The following is a 7,161-nucleotide window of genomic DNA, read 5'->3' on the forward strand; positions in this document are numbered from 1 at the left end:
AATCTGTAAGTACAAAATGCTAAATGATCTACAACACATACAAGTAGAGACATTTTACAAAGCAGCTTCTAAAAATAATCTCTTAAACCTTTTCAATCTTTCAGTTTTAAAGGAAGACACATTTTTGATAGCTGCTTCCTAACAGTAAAACAGATTCATCCAGACACTGACATGTGGTTGATGTTGCTGGTGACAGACACAGCGGATCCATCTTCGGTCAGCACAGACACATGTGTGGTACCCATGCTCTCCAAATACGATGTGATGCCGTAATACTGAAGATCATGAGTATTGCTGATCAAGCTCCATATATTGTCTGCAAAGCTCTGTGATTGCAAAAACAAACGCATTAGAGAAAATAATGAGAGACAAAGACAAACAACAAATTAAAGCTGAATCTTAAAGAGATTTGAGTTCAAAAACCTCTGATACTTATTTGTTTAAAATTTTATGCCTTTTTCTAGTTTGAAATAACCATCAATTTAGTAATAATAATAATAATCATTTTTTGAAACCAGGAGCTTCACTTAAATATATTATCTATATTTAGTGTTTTGTGCTGGAATGTTGCTATTTTTACTCCAGTCAGATCTAAATACTGCTTCCACCACTGTTCAAGCCATAACTAAATCAGTTATTAAATTAAACAGCTCAGCTCAACACATTAAGATTTCAAGAAAATGTCAGTTTGTGATTTTGTGATTTCAAAGTGTACATGAGCAGCAGCTCAACAGTCTGTGTCTATTGGAACCTTTCATGATGTTGAGGATGAAGGTGAGGAGGGCTCCTCCTGCAGGGGGAAGAGGGAAGTACATCTGGTATTCTCCCAAAGACATATTCCACGCATCAGTCACTGTAACTTTACACGAGGCCGAGTCCTCCAGTGTGAGGTTTCCTCCTGAGCAAAAACAGTGAAACAAATGAATCTGTTGAGCAAAACTGAACACAACGCATCTTATAATCAATACTTTTAATTGATCCAGACAACTCACAGTGTAGCCTGTGAGGGATCATAGCAAATATTCACAGAGCCAATTGCTTTGTTTGTTTGTAGTTAGATCATTGTGCTTGGCAGACATAGAAAATGGTCAGAAAAGAGAGCAGGATGAAACCTGTCTGACAATACCTGCTTGCTGTATGTCAGTGATTAAATCCTTTTTTATTGTTCTGATGTAAAACACATCTGCCCCCTGCTCTGCAATCATCTCCAAAGTTTTTATCCAGCTTCTCAAATTTGACAAAATCATGGCTTTTAAGCAGGTTCCCAGTTATATATGAATAAAACGTCTTAAAAGACAAACATAGTGAGAGAAAACAATCATCATTTGATCCTCATATTTTTGAACTCACATTGTGGGTGTATTTCATACCGAAGCAACAGGGTTCTGTCATTTTTAACAGTCTCCGAGTTGTGTTGACCTTGGAGTTGAGAAATAGGGAATCCTTCTCTGGCTAATTTGATGGTCGGCTGAAAGAGGTCGGCCCACGGCAACTTCCCATAAAGCCTGTGTGGTTCTGCACTACCTCGAATTTCTCCAGGAACACCAATCAATTTACTATCTGATCAGATGAATAATGGATAGTGCTGGAAGGTAACGCATACATCTGCTCGTGTTTTGAGTATACTCTAATGTCCTGTCCTCGTATAATTAAACTTCAACTGATTTCTAACCTACTACATCACAAGGAAACACTGTACTTTTTAAATGCTGTGTCCATTTATAACTAGTATGTTAGAGATAAATATTTAGTTTTATTAGTTTTACATTTATTTATTTGTTTTGCTATATTTACATATTTGCACTTTTCCTGGTTTAGCTAAGTTTTCAAGATATGATATAGTTGCCTTCCTTTGTATTTATGCAGGCCTACATGTAAGGATGAAGGAAATAACTCAGGGATCTATACATAAGCAGTCTCTGGTACTACTAAAATTAGAATTAGTAGCATTTTTTTTCAGTGAGTTTCTTACCGTTCATTTCTAAGATTTTAGAAAAGGTTGTGGCTAAGCAGCTTATAGCTGTTCTAGATGAATACAGCATTCCGCGCGGCCGGCCTCCTGAACTGCTCAGTCGTCAGCAGAGTGAAGCTGACCCCCCACCCACTTGAAACGTAAAGGCAAATAGGCGGAGCGGTTAGTGCTACGTTTGTGCAGATTTGTGCAGGTAAAATTAGCGTTTGTGCTGCTACGGTTTCCGAGATATTAAACTTTATTTTATAGGTCATTCAAAGGTCACCATCCCCCCAGACTGCTCCAAAACAGGCCAAAATGGTCTACTTTTTTAGTGCTACGTTTGTGCTGGTTTGTGCAGGTAAAATTAGCGTTTGTGCTGCTACAGTATCTGAGATATTAAAAGTTATATTTTTTGCTGATGACATCACCATCCCCCCAGACTGCTCCAAAACAAACCAAAATGGTCTACTTTTTTAGTGCTACGTTTGTGCTGGTTTGTGCAGGTAAAATTAGCGTTTGTGCTGCTTCTGTTTTAAAGATATTAATGAAAATGTAAAGGTCAACCAGCCCCCCCACATTACCCAAATCCAACAAAAGTGGTATCAAACGTTTGTGCTACGTTTGTGCTGGTTTGTGCTGCAAAGATTTTCGTTTGTGCTGCTATCATTTTAAAGATATTAATAACAATTTCTAGAGGTCATCAGAGGTCAACCAGCCCCCCCACATTAATTAAATCAAACAAAATGGGTGTCAATCAACTGTGCTACGTTTGTGCTGGTTTGTGCTGCTAAAATTTTCGTTTGTGCTGCTTCTGTTTTAAAGATATTAATGAAAATGTAAAGGTCAAAAGGTCAACCAGCCCCCTCACATTACCCAAATCCAACAAAAGTGGTATCAAACGTTTGTGCTACGTTTGTGCTGGTTTGTGCTGCAGAAATTTTTGTTTGTGCCGTTATTATTTTAAAGATATTAACAAAAATTTCTAGAGGTCAACCAGCCCCCCCATATTAATGGAATCAAACAAAATGGATGTCAAACGTTTGTGCTGGTTTGTGCTGCAAAAATGTTTGTTTGTGCTGCTAACATTTTAAAATGTTTAATAAAATAACGTCTTGATGCGTGCTTAATCATCCAGGTAAGTAAATCCCAAAAGGTTGATTCTGTTCATCTGGACATTTTCAGTTGGAGAAACGTTTCGTCACTCATCCAAGTGACTTCTTCAGTCTCAGCTGACTGCAGGTTTCCCCAACCTTATAAACACCCGTGAGTGAAGTTGCCCCCCCTACCTTCTTCAAATCGAACAAAATTGATGTCAAACATTTGTCCTGCAAATTATTTTGTTTGTGCAGGTTATGTTTCCCTAATTTTATAAACAGTACATGTACAGTGGAGAGAGATGTTACATCTGTCTTCACTTGCATCCCAGTCATAGAAGCGTTGGAGGTCGTTCATAAGAGATTACAGGATCATCCCAACCTCAGCAACAGGACCACTCTCAGCACTGATCAGTTGTGTTTGCTTTTGGAACTGTCTTAATTCCACCTATTTTGCATAAGGGTCAGTACAGGCAGAAATCTAGGTGTGCCATGGGTTCCCACAGGCCCCTGGTCAAAGTCACCAAACCAGTTCGTAAGCAGGTACAGGTGTGGCCAGAAGGGTCCTCAGAGGCACTGCTTTTCCACCACAGGCCGCCACACACGACAACACCACAGACTTTCAGGAATATACAGAAACTGTCACTGCCTACATCCCAAAATGCATCGATGATGTCACAGAGACCAGGACTATCACTGTCTGGGCCAATCAGAAACCATGGCTCACAGGTCAGGTTTAAATGCTCCTAAAGTTGAAAAATGCAAGCCTTCAGAGCCGGGAATTAGGTGAGTCTAAGAACAGCAAGGGCAAACCTGTCACGTGGCATCAGCTACAGCAAAGCTTCAGCGACAGCAGAGATACTTGGAGGCAGTGGCAAGGAATACAAACCATCACAGACTACAAGCCCACTCTACAGACCGTGGTGACACAATCCCCAGACAGTGTGTGGAGATCTCTCCACCATCATTACTGAACCCAAGAAGTCATCTATCTCCTGCTTTAAGGACTACCGTCCTGTCAAACTCACCTCCATCATTATTAAGTTAAGTGCTTTGAACGGTTAGTCATGCATCAAATCAAATTATTGCTTTCCCCCAACCTGGATCCATTTCAGTTCGCATACCGGTCAAAACGCTCAACCGATGATGGAATTTCAACTGCCCCTCACTCAGCCCTCACACATCTGAACACTAGAGACTCATATGTCAGAGTGCTGTTCATAGACTTCAGTTCAGCATTCAACACCATCATTCCCCAGCAACTCATTCACAAACTGGATCTGCTGGGGATCAGCACCTTGCTGTATAACGGGCTGCTAGATTTCTTGACAGGAAGACAGCAGACAGTACGGGTCAACAGCAACACCTCCAGCCCAAGAACACGGAATACGGGGGCTCCCCAAGGATGTGTGTTGAGCTCCCTTCTCTTCACTCTGCTGACCCACGACGAGATCTACTACAGGGGTGAAGTTAACCATCTGCCAGAGTGGTACAGCAACAACAACCTGTCCCTGAATGTGGAGAAGACCAACAGTGACTCTACTTCCTCTGCAAACTGAGAAGCACAAGAGATTCAACCCCCATTATGAGCACCTTTTACAGAGGCACAGTTGAGAGTATCCTCACCAGCTACATCACTGTGTGGTATGACTCCTGCATTGGGTTCTGCAGGAAAAAATGACAACGGGTAGTGAGAGCAGCCGAGAGCATTGTGGGGACCTCTCTTGCCTCCCTCCCCAGGAGATCTACTGCACCTGCCTCATCTGGAAGGTCGTCTCCATTACAGGTGACTCCACTCATCCCTTCAACAGCGTCTTCAGTTTGCTGCCATCAGGAAGGATACTGAAGAGCCTCCGGGGCAGAACCAGCAGACTGCGAGACAGCTTCGTCCATCGGGCTGTCAGGATGCTGACCATCTCTGGATCGAGAAGGGGGGCCCAAGGGTACATCTTTCGCCATCCTACAATGCTGTGATTGTAGCCATTCCCCACTTTCTGTGAATGGTACTCACTGCCATTGATCAATAGGCTTTGATTAGTTGTCATTGATCAGTGGTCATAAGAATTTGCATACTAACAATCATGGAATTAACCCCCCGGCACATTGTTCATTCAGTGGCGCTAGTTTCCTTCACTATGCAAATGTACTGTTTATAAGGTTGGGGAAACCTGCAGTCAGCTGAGACTGAAGAAGTCACTTGGATGAGTGACGAAACGTTTCTCCAACTGAAAATGTCCAGATGAACAGAATCAACCTTTTGGGATTTACTTACCTGGATGATTAAGCACGCATCAAGACGTTATTTTATTAAACATTTTAAAATGTTAGCAGCACAAACAAACATTTTTGCAGCACAAACCAGCACAAACGTTTGACATCCATTTTGTTTGATTCCATTAATATGGGGGGGCTGGTTGACCTCTAGAAATTTTTGTTAATATCTTTAAAATAATAACGGCACAAACAAAAATTTCTGCAGCACAAACCAGCACAAACGTAGCACAAACGTTTGATACCACTTTTGTTGGATTTGGGTAATGTGGGGGGGCTGGTTGACCTTTTGACCTTTACATTTTCATTAATATCTTTAAAACAGAAGCAGCACAAACGAAAATTTTAGCAGCACAAACCAGCACAAACGTAGCACAGTTGATTGACACCCATTTTGTTTGATTTAATTAATGTGGGGGGGCTGGTTGACCTCTGATGACCTCTAGAAATTGTTATTAATATCTTTAAAATGATAGCAGCACAAACGAAAATCTTTGCAGCACAAACCAGCACAAACGTAGCACAAACGTTTGATACCACTTTTGTTGGATTTGGGTAATGTGGGGGGGCTGGTTGACCTTTACATTTTCATTAATATCTTTAAAACAGAAGCAGCACAAACGCTAATTTTACCTGCACAAACCAGCACAAACGTAGCACTAAAAAAGTAGACCATTTTGGCCCGTTTTGGAGCAGTCTGGGGGGATGGTGACCTTTGAATGACCTATAAAATAAAGTTTAATATCTCGGAAACCGTAGCAGCACGAACGCTAATTTTACCTGCACAAATCTGCACAAACGTAGCACTAACCGCTCCGCCTATTTGCCTTTACGTTTCAAGTGGGTGGGGGGTCAGCTTCACTCTGCTTCAGTAGTCTCCTTCGCCGCCGCCGCTGCCTTCCGCGCGGCCGGCCTCCTGAACTGCTCAGTCGTCCCCTTCGCCGCCGCCGTTGCCTTCCGCGCGGCCGGCCTCCGGACCAGCTCTGTCACCTGTGCCACCCGCCCGGTCGGCCCCCCGACCGTGTGACCCGTGAACTTTTGTGCCGGTGGGCTCTGGGTCGGCCCCCTGAACTTTATTTGAACTATGGTCTTGTGCTCCTGTGTTTTCTGTTGCTCGTTTTTGTTTTCTGTTCCGAGCCCTCCGTCCTGGGCCCCCGCCGCCCGCCCTGGGTTGTTTTCTGTTTGGTTTTTGTTTTCCTGTGTTTGGGCTGTCTGGAGCCAGCCCTTATGGGGGGGGTGATGTCATGGTCCTGGGCCATGTTGGCCCAGTATTCTTAGTTTTCTTGTATGTTTGTATTTTGTTCCCTATTTAGGCCATGTTTCCTGAGTCGCCCTGTTATGTTGTTCCCTGTGTGCTTTCCCTTTGTGACTCTCACCCCCTGTGTGCCCCTCTATGTATTCATGAGCCCTTGTCCCCTTTCGTGTTTTATTCCATGTTTTCCCCAGCCTGTTATGTCTGTGTTCTCCCCGTGCTCTCTCCTCCTGTCTGAACCTCTGTGTACTTCCTGTTTGACTCTGCCCGTCTCCCGTCAGTGTTATGTTCACCCCGCCCTGTCTCGTTATGGTTATCTGTGTCAGCTGTGTTCCCCGTGTGTTCCCACTTTCCTCGTTAACCCTCTGTGTATTTCTGTCTGCGTCTTCCTCTGTTCGGCGTCGCGTTCTCCCTCATGTTGTGTGTGTTCCTCCCTGTGTTTCTTGGCGAGCTTTGTATTTAGTTTTCCCAGTTTAGTTTTGTATTTCCTACGTTCTGCCTCTCCAGCATTAAAGCTGTAATTTTTGAGTTCATCCCCGTGTCTGTGAGTTTTGCATTTTGGGTCCTCCTCCTGCCTGCCACACAACGAA

General features: G+C 43.2%; 1 long non-coding RNA gene across 1 annotated transcript; it reads left to right on the forward strand.

Annotated features, from left to right (window-relative positions):
• Positions 1-2,083: 2,083 nt before the first annotated feature.
• On the forward strand, positions 2,084-2,712 carry LOC308404053. The gene is made up of 2 exons (XR_013973056.1): positions 2,084-2,165; positions 2,313-2,712. It is a non-coding gene; the product is annotated as an uncharacterized lncRNA (long non-coding RNA).
• The last annotated feature ends 4,449 nt before the right edge of the window (positions 2,713-7,161 follow it).

This window comes from Rhamphochromis sp. 'chilingali', assembly GCF_963969265.1.
Source record: "Rhamphochromis sp. 'chilingali' genome assembly, chromosome: 10".
Lineage (NCBI taxonomy): Eukaryota > Metazoa > Chordata > Actinopteri > Cichliformes > Cichlidae > Rhamphochromis > Rhamphochromis sp. 'chilingali'.